The sequence below is a fragment of the Lonchura striata genome, chromosome Z (assembly GCF_050655825.1).
Source record: "Lonchura striata isolate lonStrDom1 chromosome Z, ASM5065582v1, whole genome shotgun sequence".
Taxonomy (NCBI): domain Eukaryota; kingdom Metazoa; phylum Chordata; class Aves; order Passeriformes; family Estrildidae; genus Lonchura; species Lonchura striata.
This window is the reverse complement of record NC_140740.1, coordinates 23,733,306-23,752,137: the sequence shown is the minus strand read 5'-3', so window position 1 is coordinate 23,752,137 and position 18,832 is coordinate 23,733,306. Positions and strand designations below refer to the sequence as shown.

General features: G+C 46.4%; 1 pseudogene; it reads right to left on the bottom strand.

Moving 5' to 3' along the window:
- Positions 1 to 387: 387 nt before the first annotated feature.
- On the bottom strand, positions 388 to 6,954 carry LOC146763714 (inositol 1,4,5-trisphosphate receptor-interacting protein-like 1; annotated as a pseudogene).
- Between the last annotated feature and the right edge of the window lie 11,878 nt (positions 6,955 to 18,832).

The following is an 18,832-nucleotide window of genomic DNA, read 5'->3' as shown; positions in this document are numbered from 1 at the left end:
CTGACTTGATGGTAGACCAAATGTTTGTTGGATCATTGAATTTTATTTTTTTAAGAGTACAAAACTGTAGGAAAACCTCCTATGGATGTATAATTTTCCTTAACAAAACTTTTGACATGTTTGAGATCACATTAACCTTCCCAGCTCTGCCTTGGGAGATTTTAGAAGTATTATCACTTGGCTATCTCCTTCAGAGTTCATAATAAATGAACTAAAGAATCCTAACAGAACACAAAAAATGTCCCATGAGGAATGATTGACTTCACCTTCCTCAATTCCTGTTTGGTTGCAGTGCTGTCACCTCAAGAGCACAGCCATCGTGGCATTGAGACGGAGAGGTGGCAGCTCTGTGGCCCGCACGGTGCTGCTGGCAGAGACGGCTGCTGCCTACTCAAGGCTCAGGCAGGCACAGGAGCTGCCTTGCTGCACGGCCAGAACCATCTCGATGCTGCGGTGCAGGCCAGAGGCGCCGCTCAGCCGGAACCTGCAGGACTTGCCGCAGGGCAGCGCCGGCAGCTGCAAACGGCGCGAGTGCGGCAGGAGCAGCCAGGCCGACGCCACCAACATCTGCACCCAGCGGGTGACTTTCTCTGGGTCCAAGTAGGAGCCCGTGCAGAGGGTGTCCATCAGGTACCACTCCTGGTCGCTGGGCAGCTGGCCACCAGAGGCGTGGAGAAAGCACGTGTGCCCCAGCAGCTGCTCCCCGGAGCACAGGCACTCCAGCCCCACGCGGATGCGCTCGGCTGGCGGCCATTTCCTGCTCTCTGGGCTGAAGGAGTGGCCGGGCGGTGGCCGCAGGATGACCAGCGTGCGGTAGGTGCTGCTGTTCTCCTGGGTGCTGCAGGTGGGGCTGGTGTCCGTCCCGGCGGCTGGGTGCAGCTCCGGCATGAAGTTCCTCCGGGACAGCACTCGGCAGACGCTGAGGAGATCTTCCACCAGCTCCTACAGCACCTTTGTGCTGGGCAGGCCCTGCTGCAGAATCACAGAACAGCTGAGCTTGGGAGTGACCTTTACAGGCTGTCCACTGTGACCTCACAGCAACGAGCAGGGACATTCTCACCTAGATCAGGCTGCTGACAGCCCACTCCAGCCTTATCCTGGATGTGCCCACTGGTGATGGGCTGGGCACAGCCAAAGTGCTGCCACCCTGCCTATACCCTTGACCTTCTCATGTTCACTGACCTTCTCCTTCCTGCTGGATCCCTCCTGCCTCCTCCTGCTGGCAGAGCCACGCTTTCTTCTCCTGACCAGCCAGCAGCCCATAGCAAGAACCTGAGCCAGGACTGCTGCACTGACGAAAAGAAGCCACTGCTTTTCCATCACAGACCAGAGCAGGGCTTCCATGGTGCCACTGCTCCCCTCAATCTCCTGCAGGAGCCGCATCATCTCTTGATGCAAATATTCTTCACGCTCCAGCATACAACTGACTTCATTAATTTCAATTTCTTGGTTCACCTTCATTCCAGCATGGGTGGCTAACAGGGCCAGAAGGAAGGTCAGTGTTGGAGACATGGCCTGGTGGAAGAAAGAGAGTTCAGCATGTCTGGCTGGGAGGGAGCAGGGGGCTGGCGACACCTGCAATGTCCCCAAAGCCTCTCTGGGCACCTGCCCCGCTGACATCTCCAAGCTCCTCTTCCCCCAGCTCAGAGGACAGTGCCCTACCCTGAGGGTCCCAGCTCCCATTCTGGCTTTAAACCCCCAGGGCACCTTTCCCAGCTCCCATCCAGCCCAGCATTCCCCCTGCATGTGCACTCACTGGCTGCCAGAATCCAACTGCCCTGTGCTGCCCCTGGACACAGGAGCCTGTGTCACCTGTCCTCTGTGATGTCACAGCCAGCAGAACCATGTCACTCAGCTGCCAAATGCCCCTGCTCACAGCTCCCACTGTGACCCATGCCCTGGCATGTCACAGCCCCCAGAGCCGCCTCCCGGCCCACGAGCCCCAGCCTTGGTGCCCACTGCCGGCCTCAGCGGCTCCTGGTGTCACGATCTGCCCATAGCGGGGTGTTGTGATGGTTCGTTGGCCAATCCCAAAAGTGCAAAAAAGGCAAACAGCAGGGCACCATCAGTTTAAACACAACAAATCACCTTTATTAGGGGCCAAAACAATACATATGATAGTGGGATCAGAGAGGAAATAGAAGAAGAGAGAGAGAAAAGAGGGGGATGGCTATAGCTACTGACACAGGTGAGATCCTCACTGGTCCGGATGATGGGGATCCATCTTATTGTGTTGGGGAAAGTCTCCAAAGTCCTACCTAACCCAGGGGTCCAGTTATAGTCCACTGAGGAAAAAGGGGAGAACATACAGAACAATAAGAGTTTATTGAAACTGCTGTGGGAGAACAGGTGAGTCCACTGAAACCCCCAAGCAGGATGAACACAATAAAGAATAAGTCCATTGAAGTTACTGGAGAAGAACAGGTCATGTCAATAGTGGTCACACCACCATTCCCTCCATCCTTCCACTCCCTGTGGCAGGGGTCTCAGTCTCAGTCCTTGGGGAGAGGGTTCTTGATCTCCGTCTGTCAGGGTGGTAACAAGGGAGATGAGGGGTCTGCAGTGAGAGACAACCAGAGTCACCCCAACAGTTCATTTGGCTTAAGGATGGAGAGTGAAGCAGGAATTGCAGTAGGCCACTCTGTGCTGGGTCCACGCTGGGTCTTCGCCAAATCCTTGCCAACTCCTTGCCAAGTTCTTGCCAGGCTCCTTTGGAACAGCCAACATGACAGTGCAGTGGCTGCACCAGCACTGTTGCCTTCTCCAAGCCGGAACTGCAGTGGGAGAAGGGAGTTCCTGCTCATGGCAATCGGCAGAGAAATGAGTGAGGGTCTTCAGATGGCCTCTTATCCTCACCTGAGTGCAAAGCCAGCCACAGGAGCCCCCCAGGGTGTTCTGGATCCAGGCTGCAGACATCACTGAAATGGATGGGGACTGGAGCTGGATCTTCCAGTGCTCACCACCCTTGACTGCCCTTGAGATGAGCCTAAACCTCACCTGCAGCAACCTGAGCACATTTACCCTTCTTGCCCATCCGTGCATGTGATGTTCCCACATCACACACAAGCCCTTTGCAGGGAGTGACCAGCTTCCAGCTGAACTGCTACCCTGCCCTTGCTTTTCTGTTTCCCTGCAATGAACTTAACAGATTGTGAGAATCCCAGCAGAGCATTTGGTTCTCAAGAGCTCTTAGGCAAAAAAGACCTTCACCAGTCACTATTGTGTGCATAGAGAAGGAGGTGCTGACAAACAGAAGGCACAGGCAGGGCTCTGACATAAGAGCTCCTGAGCTGTAGGATTCCATGCATTGTTCTTCCCAGCTGCTTTTCTCATATTTTGTACAGTTCTGGACAGGGCCTGCTGCTGACAAGGTAGGAGGGATGTCTCAGCCTCAGCCACAGCAGCTCAGTGTCAACAGTGGGAGCAAACAGCCAACAAAACAAGACCAGACAAGGGGACATCTTCTACACGGTGCCGAGTCAAGGTTCTGCTGTTGGGTTCAAACCACCCAACAGCACTTTGCACTGACTCAGGATCAGCTACACGTGTTCCTCCTGCTCCAAGGGAGCCTGTGCTGGTGCTATTTGCAGCACTTTCCCCCAGCTCTGGGTAGTTTGTTCAGTTGTCCTGCAGAGCTGGACACATGATGGACCTCAGCGACTCCTCAAGGGAGCAGAGATCATGAGGGAGTTCATGAGGGACATGCTGGATGTGCCATTGTCCTGAGGGTGCTCGTGGTGCATGTGCCATTGCTACTATCTGTCCTTAAAAAGCAAGACATCCCTAAATTTACAAGTGCCCAACATGGCACGGTGTCTACAAAGTGTCAGGAGTCTTTGCTGTCATTGCTGTCCTTTGCTGTCCTGGCTGCTCCTATGCGGCTTCTCCTGCCCCACCTTGCTGGTCTGGCTGCCTGGGGCCACAGCTGACAGAGAAACCAGGGCTGGAGCCATGGTGGTAGAAACCCCTTTCCTGTGCTTCTCATATTTTTTCTTGGCATTTCCCTAATTTTCTATTTCCTTTTCTTTCATCTTTCATGAAAAAAAAAAAAAGTTGTATTATCGCTTTGAATTCTCAACATGTAACCTCCTTTGTGTTTTAATCTCACTTTCAGTTATATTTAGAAGTGAATTTCTTCCTGCAGTTGTGGGTTGAGACTCCTTAATCCTATCAGAACGTCCTGCTTAGCTACTTCCCACGTTAAAGTCATTGTTCCATAAATTCTAGAAAATTCAATATAAAGATCATTTTTGCCTAAGAGTCACATGTCTGTTGACATGGAGTTTACAACACATCGTTCATGTCTATGTCTACAGGGCTATGTTGTAGTGCTTCCACATCCTGGCCCAAAATCTGTAATTCCTTAACTGGGGTTTGAATTTTGGACTGCCTTACATCTATCTGTGCATGTGTTTGTGCATCTACAGGAGGGGGTGTGGTAGAAGTGTCAGAATTAAAAGCAAGATGTTGCAAAGAAAAGTGGCCTTACTAGAAATGTGTTCAACAAAAACCCAAACCAACAAACTGTAATAGCTAACAGTCTTACAGTCTCAAGTCAAACTTACTTCCATTAGAGTAAAATATTGTGAGCTAAGAGCTGTGAAATAGCAGGATCTCCAAGTTACAGAACTAGTATAAAAACCAAAGAAATAGCACTGAAATGTTTCGTTTCAAAAATATACTTTACCTGAATTGCAAACATGACAATTTTTATTTTCTCCTGAAGCATGATGATAAATGCAACTTCTTTTAAAAGAATTCATTGGAAACCCAGGACTTAAAAATCTTTTGATCATATGGCGATGATTAAGAAAGATATTCTTCTTTTGATCTGTGATGCTTAATCATGAACTTACGGAATTTGCCAATTCATTTTATAGCAATTTCAAACCTTTACTCACATTCCCAACTTTGTGGTTTAGTTCTGAAAATTAGCTTATGTTCACCGAACAATGCAGCAACTTGTTTTGACTCTGATTGGCTTTCTCTGATGTAATTTGTTTTATATATGATTTTGTTTGAAAAAAATGAAACACTGGGGCAGCTATTGAGCTGTTCTTATGTCCCACAGTAAATAAATAAAAATCCATCTGTTTTATAAGACCAGGTTGTACAAAAAGCCAGATAAGGTGAATTACGAGGTGGTTAAAATTCAAATATTCTTGAAGCTGTAAGTCTGAAGTCCATCTCCTCTTGCATGGGAAGAAATTAAAGAGAAAGCAAACCAAATACTGCTGAGAAAGTTTGTCTTATTTCTGGCTGCCCAAAGCAGCTCAGCTGCCTAGTGCGCCCAGCTCATACATCAGGTGCTGAAGCATGAATGTGTTTCAATCCTCAAATGAAGTTGAAATCACTTTGGAAAAGCAGTTTATGACAGCACACACATTTATGGTGTCAAACATGTTTTATATTCATGTCTGTTGGTGGAGCTTGTGCTGCCTGGTTGGGCAGCACATCCTTGGCTAAGGTTGATTCTGTTTCTGGTTTGACAAAATTATTTCTAGAGGATTTTTTTCCTCTTCTTCAATTATTTTCAGCTGCCATTGTTACATTACTTCTGTTGTTGTTTGGTGAATTATGAAAAGGAAAGGATAGGAATCAGCCCAGGCATAAACAGGGGCAAAGGCTCATTCAGCTGCAGTAATACCAAAATTTCAATTGAGTCCACAGTGCTGCCGCGTGGATGAGCAGAAATGCCTCCTGGTAACTGATCAGGGCTCCAGCAGCATAAACAGTGGCCCTGTTTTGTTTTGTGAAGGCACAAAAGGCAAAGATCCCAGGCTGGGATAGGAAGTTGTTACTGGGAACCACAACAATATTGAGAACAGAAGGAATAAGACAAAGAAACGATTTACAAGGAAAACTGTGACAACACTGACCCAGCTCTTCCAGGCCATGTATTTTCTCCTACCTGGAAAGGTCACCCTTCTCCTATGGGAAGAGAGAGAGCTCCTTTCTTAGTCTCTGGAAATGACCTGAGGTGGGATCAAAGATAATGATGGGGACATGGCCAGACTCTCGTGTTCTTTGGTCCCACCTTGCATCATTTCCAGGTGCAAGCAAAGGGACAGGTGTCTTCCCAATGTGGATCTTGGGGAAAGTGGGCCACCAGGTCTCTTCCCAACATGAATCCTCTGATGGGGGATGAAGTTGGAACAGAGGACAAAGCTCATTGTGCAGTGGGGGCAGTTACAGGGCTTCCCTTATTGGTGGGTTTGTTGGTGTTGGTCAAGGATGATGGCCAGGAGAAGCTCTTCCCACTCTCCAGACAATTGTAGGTTGTCTCCCAGGGTGGATGTGCTCATGGGTGGATCATCTGGTGAAAGATCAGATTGGAGCTCTGGATTAAACTCTTCCTATGTGCCTCACACTCATAGGGCTGTTCCCCCATATGGATTTTCCGATGGCGAACCAGGCTGCAGCTCCAGCTGAAGCTCTTTTCACATTCTAAGCATTTGTAGGGCTTCTCTCTGTCATGAAGTTGCTCATACACCACCAGGTCCGAGCTCCAGCTGGATCTCCGGCTGCCATCCTGGCACAGGGTGGGTCTTTCCTCCTTGGAGCACCCTGAGCTGGGTTTGGAACTCCTCCTTGAGCAAGATCTCTGGGGATCTTCTTCCCCTTTGGATTCTTGCACTGTGGAGCTGCTCAAAACAGCCTCTTGCACGAGGTTCTGCCATGGGGATTTGTCCTTCTTGGTCTACATCCTCAGCTCCTTTTCTGGGGGAGGAGGGACAAGGAGAGGATGGGATTTGTCTCCAAGCCAGGAGAAGGGGAAAGAGATATCTTCAATCTGTCCCCGGAAGGATAATGCTGGCAGCGGGGCTGTCCTGCAGCCGGGGGTGGTGCTGGGCTGGGAGATGGAGGAGAGAGGAGGAAAAGGGCAGTGACTTTGTCCTCACCTGCCTGGGTGTTCTGGGGCATCTTCCTCTTCCTTTCTGCCGGCTTGTTCATCCAGTCAAGATTTGGGAAAGGGAATCCTGTACTGGGGTAAAGCAAGATGAGAGTACATTGTGTTGGTGACATAGCCCACCGGAGTCCCAGCTACCTCTGTTGGCACTCCGGCACTGTGCCAGGAGTGGGGAACAGCTGGGAACTGGGTTCTGCCCACAGCTGAACCTGAAGAGCCAGCAGAATCAGCAATGTCAGGGACTGGGCGAAGGAGAAAGGAGAAGGCTCTCTGTTCTGAGGTTCCACAGGGACAAGTTTATTCCAGATGAAGGGGATCGGTCAAAAGGGCCCTAAGCACCTCAGTGCATGGGTTAAAATACTGTCACAAACCAGGGGGCGGATACAAAAAAAAAACCCAATAGGAAAATTTCAAGGGTAGAACAAGGGGATTACATCAGTAGTGTGGGACCAGTCACGGTAGGGGGAGGAGAGAGAAAGGTCACGGGGCCCAATGGGGCGTCATAGATTAGAGGATTTCCAAGTGGGTGTTTGAATCAGGGATTGGTCCAGGGAGAGAGTGGCAGGGAAGATTCAGGAAAAAGAGGCTGACTTGCCTGATAGGCAGGGAAGAAACTAGAACAATGGGAGGGGAATGGCTTGAGGGACAGCTCTAAGGGATTATACAACTCGGGGTAAAGCAACTTTGTGGAGAACATAGGCGAACAATAGAACGAACCATTCAACAATAACAAAATAAAATATGAACGGCAACAGTCTGGAGGTTCCTTTTGCCCAAATTCATCTGTAAAAGTTTCCAGGCACCTCATGTCCATAAAAACCTGTGAAACACCAAGATTCAGAAAAAACTCCTACCCAGGATTTCCCCCGCTCTGTTTTCTCCAATCTGGGGTTTGTGGGGGTCACCCCTGTCTGGGCTGGTGCAGGTCCTGTGTGGGAACTCAAAATCTCTCTCAGACATTTTTAGAGGTTCCAGGCCAATGTCAGAGGCAGTCTGGACCCTGGCAGTCAGCTGGAATTAGCTGTGATTTCCAGTTTGAACCATGGAATGAATTACCAACTTTAAAGGTGGAACAAGCAGTCACAACGTGTTAGATAGTATAGTAAATGTACTCACAAAGTAGAGGGGAACAATTTTTGGTAGTGTACAGGGGGGTTTTAGTGCATGTACAGGGGGGTTTTTACTTTGTACATGGGGGTCAGAAGTTCTAAGATGGAGGAAAGTGGGCTGAACCCGTCCTTCTTCTTTCTTCTTCCTTACCTCCATGTTCTTGTTGATGTTGGCACTCACAGATTGGTTTAGAGTAGAAAAACACTTGGCAATGTAGGTAGTAGGTATTGGGGGAAAACTATAAACATGTAATACGTAATATATCTTATAAAAGATAGCAGCAGCCCTGGGCGGGGGGAGAGAAGAAGAAGACACCAGACAGTGAGGGTGTCAGGAGTGTGTGCTTCTCTGCCTGGGCCGTTGACCAAAGGGCCGCAGCCCGAGAACCTAATCTGTTAGATAACTAGCAATAAATTGTCTTGAGACTGAACAAGAAGTGGCTGTGGAGTTTTTCTTTGGGAACACGGGTTAGAGGAGAAGCTTTACCACCACACGAGACCCCGAACCAAACCCTGGGTTCTCACAGTCCTGTATTGGTATCCCGTCTCTTTGGGCTGCTGGAGATCCTGGGAATCCCAAATCCCAGAGGTTCTTCTTCCCTGGGCTTCCCAGTTTGGTGTTGGAGTGGCTCCAGGGTCTCACCTGTCGGGGTCCCCATTTTAGGGCTCTGGGGTACCCATGGGTCCCCCTTGTCCATGCTCTCAATATCTCCAGGATGCTGGAGTTTCCCCCTCTCCAGGGCCACGTTTCAGGGTCCGGGGGGTCCCCCACATCTGGAGATCTCCCTGCAGGCTGCTGAGTGTCCCCCAGCTCAGGTACCGCCACTCTCTGCTCTCCCAACCCCAGCCCTGCCGGCACCGAGTGATCCCCATGTGTCTCTGGGCGGACCATGCAGCGCCTGGCCTGGGCACACCAATCCCTGCTGCAGGGGGACCCCGCATCCCACCTCCCACCATCGGGGCTCTGCCAGCAGCCAGCAGGGAGACCCAGCCAAAATTCTGCCCTCTTGGAGCCACCAAGTGCTCCCTGGGCCACCTGGAACTCAACCCTGGTGGCTCCCAGGCGAAGGTGGTGGCTCCGACCTCAGGTAGCCACAGCCCACCCAGGGCCTCCTGTTTCACTTCTGTCAGAACATTATCTACCAAATTTATCATGTAGAATTAAAGAGAATTGGAGTAATACAATCAAATAAACAAAACAACACTGGAAATGGTTTGGGTTTTGTTGGTTTTATTTCTTCTGCAAAAAAAAAAAAAGAGATAATGCCATGAATTGGAAATAATAATTCTGTTCTATTCCACATTTTATAGAATTCCCCACTGCCAGCAAGTGTTTATTGATTTGTTTTAGGAAATTACAGCAGAACCACAGTCCAGGAACGAGGGCGCTTTCCTGAAGCCATATGGCTATCAGTGCTCATGTTGTGCATGCAGAATGGGGAGGAGGAAGAGAATGTAACTTGTGAGGAACTTTATGACAATGACCACCAGAATTACCTGCCCGGGTGTTGTAGTGGTGGTAGCAAATTGAGAACCCCTTAATGAGGAAAGCCAAAACTAGTCAAGGCATTTTCAGCTAAAAAAGTTTATGCAAAAGAATGATAAATAAAGAACAAAGATCACAGTCCTTCTGCTTACTTTCTTTTTCCCCCACCAACATTCCTTGGGGAAATCTTTGGGAATATTTCAGGATAATGAATCCAGGCTGATTCAAGAGAGTTCCTGTGACTGGGGACTGTACTGAAATCTTTGTCAAGAAAAATGCATATTTCCTTCTGGTAGATGGAATAAAAAGAAATACTAAAACCCAGCTGGCAAGGCCAGGGTGTTCCTTTCTGGCAGTCTCTGTGAAGCAGAGTCAAACTCATCCCATGCAGTTTTCACTCAGTGGATCACAGGTCCCTGCAGAGGTGTCCATGTGAGCGGCTCCTTGGAGTCCCTTGTGGTTGGTGGGCATCCATCAAGTCAGTCAGCGGAGAACGTGAGATGACGACTCAGAGGAGCAGATAAAAGTGCCTGTTTTGGGATGAAATTGAACATTTCTGCAGCTTCCTTGCTGGTTGTCTCGTTGTGAGTGGCTGTAGAGGCAGATCTGGCAGTCTTTGTCTGTCCAGGGAGACTCCCACGCTGCAAGGAGCTGCCCTAAATTCCTTTGTGGAGGGGCAGCTGAAAGCTTTGCTGAGCAGAGGCTGCCCAGCAAGTGCAGTCTGACTGCAGGATCCGGCAGAAGAGGAGGAGGAGACCTGGGCACAAGTTGATTGAACAGCAGCACTTTTTAACACCTACTGCCTCAATCCCTTAGTTCAGGGATTCAGCCTGTGTCAGAGAGAAGAAACTCTCTAACCAGCCTTGTCTTGGTACTGGGAGGCTTTCACAGCCCTTGTGGGACCATGCCAGGAGTGGAGGATGGACCTTCACAGACCAGGAAGAATCTTTACCCTGTGAAATTTAAAACTGTGTTCAAATAAAGAAGGAAGCCTGTAGGAATCACCTCTACCGAGCCCCCTGAGACTTTTGTTAAAGTTGTACTCATGTTTCTAGCTAAATGGCATGGGGCTAATAACTCCTCACACTTAAACATTCTGTTAGGGACTTCATGTTTATCTAAGTGCTTTTTATTGCCTGAACTGATACAGAAATAAAGCAACGCAAATGCATCACAAAGACATAATTTCCTTCTTTGCCTCTTGTTGTAGTGGAGGAACTGAGACACAAAGGTGACAAGGCAGAAGAACTTTGAAGGGAAAGAAAGACGTGAAAAGACTTCTCTCATGTCTCTTGTGTCCATTTGCACAAAGAAAACCCTACAGGTTTTTAGGTTTCCTGCAAATATTCTTCTGTTCTTCTTAATTATGGAAGACTAAGCATATTTAAGGGTCTTTTTTAGAAATGCAAAGATAGTAGATTTTAAATTAATTACTGCACTATACCATTAATCAAGTCTTCTTGAAAAGCTTTAATTTAAGTAGAAAGGTCTATTGGACTTGTTGTAGTTTTTAAATTAAGCAATTTATTTCTAATGTCTTTAATAGAAGAGAATATTGCCCACAAAAGAATTAGATCTTGAGCAATCTTTGACTCTGGAGGTTTGGCTCAACTCACAGGACATGAATACTAAATTATTTCACAGAATATCCAGGATGTTGATGCTTCAAGTAAAAGGCTGAGATATTTGAATGAAAACTTAAAAATACTTTGCACTAAATTATCTTAAATTCCTAAATCATCATTCAATGTTCATAAGCACAGTTCCTATATTTTCACTGCATATTATTCCCTTACAAAAAAATGAAAAAAAGAAGAGAAGCACAGGCAAGCCTGCAGCTCTTAAAAATCTTGTGTGTTCTACACATGCTGAATTCCAGAGTTAGGATACTGCTAAATATTAAAAAGTTTAACCACAAAGAAATTTTTTAACATCAGATTGTAAAAAAAAAGAAAAAAAGAACAAATGGTCATATAGTCTGATGAGTTTGTTATCCTGGAGATAAACAGGTTTCAGTGTGTGAAAGAAGGGGCTGTAAATTTTGATTGTAATTCCTAATTCCATATTCCTTTTTTGTTGTTTGGTTGGTTGGTTGGTTGGTTGAATTTTAATACTTCACTGGACAATGCCAAACCTGCTGTGTCTGCTTTGTCTGCAGGAAGATGAAGGAGCAGATGGAGTGGTTTGTCTGTGATAAATCATGGCTGCAGAGCCTCTGATCTAACTCACAGAAACAGGTAAACCACCAGATGTAAGGAAAGGTAGCCTGATACACAGACTCACAGAGATGTAAATCAGCCTCTTCCAAGATCTCAGCTGAAATATTAGGAAAAATAAACCATCTGAAGCCACGAATATAATCAATGTTGTGCTGCAGAGCACAGCAACAGGCCCAGCCCTCCACAGTAGGGCTCAGCACCTCTGCAGAGGGTGATTAGCTCTGTGCTTGACTCTCACCATCTGGGAAGGGCAGCACTTTGAGGCACAGTTCTCCATCCCTCATATTAGAGAGACCTTTGGTTCAGGGGCTTCAGGTTGCAGGAGTCTTTGCTAAATAATATTTAAAGGAGAAGGATAGTTAATTCTTCTGATGGAAACAGCTAGTGATGGCCCACTGAGGTTCAAGCAGACAAAAAAATGGAATTGCTGCTTTTGTGTCATTGATGTCTGCCGTTTAATTTTAAATGCACTCCTCTGTTTGTAATAAACCTGACACTGATTTCCCAAGGTGAGCACTCAGTGCTGCCTTCTCCCAGTCATCTCATTTATTGGTAGTGAGTTTCTCTTATGAGGGCTCTCGTGAGCTTGCTGCTTACCCCTGCTACCATGTCCCTGACAAACCACATTACAGCTCTTCTTCCATTAAATTCTAGACAAAAAAATACATACAGAAAGAGCAAATTTTGCTCTTAATAGAATTAATTACATTTAATTATAACTTTGGGAGTATTTCTTCACCATTTGTATCATGGTTTATTGTAGCCATACTTCACTGTTACTGACAAAAAGCAAAATTCCCAGAAAATTTGGCATGTTGCAGTTCCCTGTAATGGTGGGAAGCTCATCCTCTCCTCTTTTTCACATGTATTTCTGCAATGTCTGACTTTTTTTAAATTTAAAAAAAGGTATCTTTTTTGCAATGCAAATCATAGAATCACAGAATAATGAGGTTGGAAGAGACCTCCAAGATCAAGTCCAACCTATGCCCTAGCACTTCAACTAGACTATAGCACCGAGTGCCATGTCCAGTCTATTTTTAAACAGATCCAGAGATGGTGGTTCCACCACCTCCTTGGGAAGACAGTTCCAAGACTTGATTATTCCTTCAGTGAAAAATTTGTTTCCTTATGTCCAACCCATACCTTCCCTGATGTAGCTTGAGACTGTGTCATCTTGTTCTGTCAGTTGCTGCCCGGTGCAAGAGACCGACCCCCACCTGTCTGCGACCTCCCTTCAGGAAGCTGTAGAGAGCAATAAGGTCACCCTAAGCCTCCTCTTCTTCAGACTGAACAACCCCAGCTCCTTCAAACGTTCCTCACAGGGCTTGTGTTCCAGGCCCCTCACCAGCCTTGTTGCCTCCTCTGGATGTGCTCAAGTATCTCAACGTCCTTCCCAAATGGAGGGCTCAGAACTGGACACAGCACTCGAGATGTGGTCTCACCAGTGCCAAGTGCAGGGGAAGAATGACCTCCCTGCTCCTGCTGATCACACAATTCCTGATACAGGCCAGGATGCCCTTGGTCTTCTTGGCCACCAGGGCACACTGCTGGCTCATGCTCAGCCGGCTGTCAACCAGCTGTACCCCAGGCCCCTTTCCACCTTAACACTATCCAGCCAAACCGTCCCCAGCTTGTAACGTTGTAGGGGATTTTTGTGACCAAAATATAGAACTCGGCACTTAGACTTATTAAACTTCATGCTGTTGGTAAAGAGTTCAAAAAGAATGTAAATAATTCATTATCTCCCTTCTTGTTCACATTGTTTAGATATGTCCTGCCACTGTGTGCCATTCACAGCGCACCAATGGGTTGAGATGTTTTTACTTTAAGACCAATGAAATTGGTCTGCACTATGTGCTCTATAAAATGAGCAATGTATTTGAAATAAATCAGTTCAGTTCTCTTCTTTGCCTTCTGACTTGAAGACTACTTCATTCCTGTCCTGCCTCAACAGTGTCACCACATCCTTGCAGCAAATTATCAGCAGCTAAACGTCATGGTTATGAATAATTCCAGCTTGCCCTTGCCCTGGTATTTCTCACTTCTAGAACAAATTTGGAACAAATATGGAACAAATTTTCCATTATAAAGTCAGTCATATTTATTAGTAAACCTCTCTCCCCTGTGAAAGTGGCATCTTAAGCATTTAATTCTCTCAGAAATGGTGAATAACCTTTTTTTATATATATATACAATTACACTGTTTCACTGAATCAATACACCTAACAGCTGTTTCTGTTTGTGTGTTTTATGGAGGTTTATGTCCCATATTTAATGACTGTCATTGTGGAGAACTGCAGACACAGCAAGAAAGTTGCTGCCCAGAAATAAAAGTTACAGGGGAAAGAATATTTTTCTTGGACATGCTTTGCATCTTCAGAATTCAATAGTGGATGGAACAGGAAAAAAGGAGAGGAGAAAAGAAGAAAAAGGCTCATCACATGTATTATATGCTTTCACTACTTTATTTAGCTTATGGCTGGGCAGCAGAAGAACACAGACTAAAGCACTGCTTATTTTCTTATCCTGGAAGAGGTTTTTTTTTGTTGTTTTTTTTTTTTTTCCCTCTGGAAACGGGGGATATATTGGATAGCTGTGTTTAATTTCTTATAGAGTACTTTAATTTTATTTGTGAAAAGCACAAGGGGCTTGCAGAAATGAACAGACCCTTAGACCACCTGGGAGATTGGTGAAAGATCTCCAAACTTGGAGATCAAAATGAGAGATGGGTACAGACTGGTGACCCAAAAATTAAGAGGATTTATTGTTGCTGTGCGAGACCGGCTCCGGGCTGGCGCCGGTGGGAGCGCAGGGGGAGAGGGGAGAGGCGGCACCGCTTTCCCCTTCGGCTCTGCGTGGCTCAGCTTCAGCACGGGAACAGAGGAGAGGGCGACACGGGGCTCGGGTGCAAACACGTGTTTATTGTGGGAGCGTGTTCTCGAGACCCCGGGGCACCGGCCGGGGGTCGGTGATACCCCCAGGGGAGGGGGGAAACAGGAACCGCGGCCAATGGGGAATGGGCAGGGGGTGGGGAAACCCTGGAGACCCGGGGATGGCGATGGGAAAGTTGGGGAGGGGGCATGGACCGACCATGTGGTGAGGGGGAGGGATAAGGGAACGCAGGATTGGGACAAAGGATGGAGAGGGGGGAGGGAGAATGGGGGGAGAAAAACAAAAAAATTGCAACTTCCACAATTTATTAATATGAAATTAACAAACAGGAATGAAGATGCACTGTACAGAGGGGTGCACCAAAAAGGCCCAGGGCAAGCATAAACAGAATTTCTATAAGGTAGGATAGAGATGGAGTTTTAGGGTGGGGGACCAATAGGAAAGAGGGAGTAGGAATATGCAGAATATTGCAGCACTTTTAAACCAACGATTTCACAGAGAACCGAGAACTTTCTGGAGGTGATTTACATGTACACACAGGGGATGCTGGGAGTGAACCAATCTCCTCCCCATAACTGCAGTGGGTTTCTCCCTGCCATTTTCCTTAAGTCTTGAAAACTTTATTTCATCCCAATATCTCCTTCTCCTTCTCCTTCTCCTTCTCCTTCTCCTTCTCCTTCTCCTTCTCCTTCTCCTTCTCCTTCTCCTTCTCCTTCTCCTTCTCCTTCTCCTTCTCCTTCTCCTTCTCCTTCTCCTTCTCCTTCTCCTTCTCCTTCTCCTTCTCCTTCTCCTTCTCTTTCTTTCTCCTCCTCTTCCTTCTCTTCTTCTTGACTTTTCTGTTGTAAGATTTCTGAGAGAGACAGGACATGATTTATATTTAGAGTAAGGATTGAGCTACCCCTCAGACTAGGCCTCAGATAAGCAGCCTTGCTGGGGCCTGGAAGCCTTGATGTGCTAAGAAATTAGTGGTGGTGCAGTTAGAAATTATGTTAAGGTAACGTAATGAGCTCTCTGAGTGTGAATTAGGGTAGAGCTGCAGCGTGAGAACCTGACCACCTTAAGGCAAAGGTAAACAATATTTACTGACCAATGATAGCATGTTCACAACTTGTAAATTATATTGAAGTGTATATAAACTGCCAGCTTTTAGACAATAAACGGAGAAAGTAGCTTGATCTGCATTTTGGCCAGTCCAGCTCCCCTCATATTATAACAAGTCCCTAGCTTCTGTCAGAGGCCAGAACAAGAAATGAGACACTGACTTACTCTGCTGCCTGCTGAAAGAAACATGTACTGAGAATTTATTGTTATTGAAAGTACAGTTTAAATTACAGGAGGGTCTCTTGCCTTAGTGAGCTCTTAGCCCTCTGTGATACACCTCACCTCAGTGCAGACTTCAGGCGTTTGTTGTTTTCTTTTTCTTCCTCCAAAACACCAAGAGATCCAAATTCTTGGTAAAAACGGGACTTCTACATTCAATCAAAGCCAGAGAAACTCTGCAGGGCTTCTTCTTCGATACAGATAAAATACCCTGGTGATCTTACCACACCCTCTTCTCAAACTTTTGGCACCAGATCATACTCTAACACCATAACTTCCTTGTGATCTGAAAGAAGGAACAAATCAAACCTCAAGAGCTGGTCCTACCTTGAAAACCAGTGTTCGTCTCACCACAAACTTATTTTCTTGTGCTCTGTAATCCTCACTGTTTATTACAATAAAATGCTGCTTTTTTGATTAGGTTTACATCAGTTCCATATGCTTTTATGAGCTTTTATGCCTTTTTATCTATATATGTTTAATACCACTATCTGCTTATTGCAACATTCCAGGAATCCCTTTTGACTCTTCTCACCATATTCCTGCAGAAGGTGAGGCCACTCTGGGTTTTACACCAATAAAAATCCAGGTTGTTCAGATCCTTGACATCATGGGTAAGCACAATTTCCCTGCTGACACAGAGATTGCAGACAAACCCTTCTATTGTCACTGAAAACAAAGGAAAGGAGCAAGTTCCTGCCCATTGGAAAGTCTCTGTTTGCCCTGAAGGACTCTACCTCTTCCTTTCTCAGCAGCAGCTCAGCAAGCGGACACCAAGAAGGACGAGAGAGGGAGGGGTGGTTGATTTGTGTGACAATTTAACAACACTTGTAAACAAGAGCTGAGACTGTCAGTAACATCTCTGCAGGGGCAAGTCCTTGCTGAGGATGAAGAGCTGTGTCACTTGTGTTTAGTTTGCATCGAGTTTACGGCACGGTGGGTTTTCACCCTGCAGATGTGGCCCCTGTCACAGCAGTCTGTTCATCCTTCAGGAGGGTTTGTACCCTCAGGGACAATGCTGCTCTTGCCAGCAGACCACAGCTTGCCCTCATATCAGAAAGTCCAGGCAGAAATTACTTCTTAAAGTAACATTTTCCTTTTGCTCTCAAAACCAAGGTTTCGATGTAATGGTATAATAGAAACAAATATTATTCCCCGCTGTCTATCAGGACAGGAATAAAATCCTACCACATCCAGATAGCAAGGCACTGATTTCACTTCCACTGTGGAAATGACTTGCAGGGGCAAGTAAAGTAAATTCTGTGCTGGAACAGTGAAGTCCTGTCACTCTAAATCAGTGTGATGCCTGAAGGGTCTTACAGCAGGTTTGCACCTATGTCAGCGCTAAAGAAGCTTATAAGATCCAACATAGACCTAAGGTTTGCACAGCAGAGTTTAGGCTGACAGCTAAGAGAACATAAATGGTCTTTCCAGGCCAGAAGGCTGATGAGAAATGTTGGTGTTTCTGCTCTCCTTCCTTGTTTAAAGCACAGCAATGTATTTAATGAGATTTTGGAATTGCAGCTAAAAATCATGGCCAGATTAAGTAATGGAAGCGGTTGTTGTGCATTTCTAATTGTGGAGGTCAATCACTATCAGTGTAGCTGCTTCTGGTAAGACAGAAAGCTCTTTGAAGACACTTCTTAAGAGAAATGTCTTTTTCCTTTCCATTCTTAACTGCAAAGTCTCCTCCAGGATGTACAGCAAACACGTTATCTAGATCGTCTTTTCACAATACCAAAAAACTTCCCCTTTAATCAGCTTGAATTGTACAATTCTCATCTGTACTAAGGAATTCCACTTTGTCTCTGCTGTAAAGAAGTGATTGCTATGCAACAGGGTTGATAAAGGACAGACCCAAATTAACAAGAGGGATATTTGTTAGAGCTACCATTCCTCATCACACACTTTAAACAACACATACCATCAAGCCCAAAGCTAATATGGCTCCTTGATAAATATTTCTGATGAATTACACATCCTTGTGTGAAGATGGAATTAGGATTTAAAGCCAGTATTTATGCATATACAAACATTGTGCAAGAACATTGCATATTCAAAATGGAAAAAATATCACCAGTACAGGGCAAACACTGCAATAACATGAGTACACTTCTCCCATCAGGTTCACAGGCAGCTTAAACAATTCTGTGCTCGCAAATAATCTCTTCTGGCATCTTTCGGGGCCCTGAACCAGGGAAGTCACACCCAAACACTGTGAGACCATGAAAATATCTCCAGATACAAACCAGTCTCCAGGGGACACAAGTGACTAAGGCAGCCTCCAGTAATGTAGCAGGACCCAGGTTTGCTGTGATCTCCTTGTCATCCTGGGTTTGGAATTTAGACTCACAGAGGGCCTTGAGTTGGAAGGGACCTTAAAGACCCTCTAGATCCAACCCCTCTGCCATGGGCAGGGACACCTTCCACTGAAGCAGGTGACTCAGAGCCCCTCCAAGCTGTGGCAAATACCCAAGGAGCCCTTTTTCTCTGTTTTGCAAGGTCAGATTTCCATGCTCACATACACAGATGGCCCCAGTCTCACACAGAGCATTGGTGGCTGGTCACTTAGCTCCACAACCCAGCAGAGATCCTATTTTGGATGGCTCTCACTGCTCCCATGGCCTCCAGGGACCAGCCACTAACTGCCTCTCCTCCTTCTGCTTTTCCAGGATCAGTGATTTCCTGCTGCTTCTTGCACGTCAGAGACAACTGGAAGAGATAAGGGGCTGAGGATGCAGCTTCTGGCAGAGAGTGGATAACACTCAGCTGAGTATTTTATTCTCCTGCCACTAAGCTGCTTCCACAAATTCCTCCTGCTTAGAAAGGGGCTGGTGTGAGCAGCAGGAATTGTTGCTGGCTGGAACATTTTGAAGAGCTGTACAAAAGAAGCTTT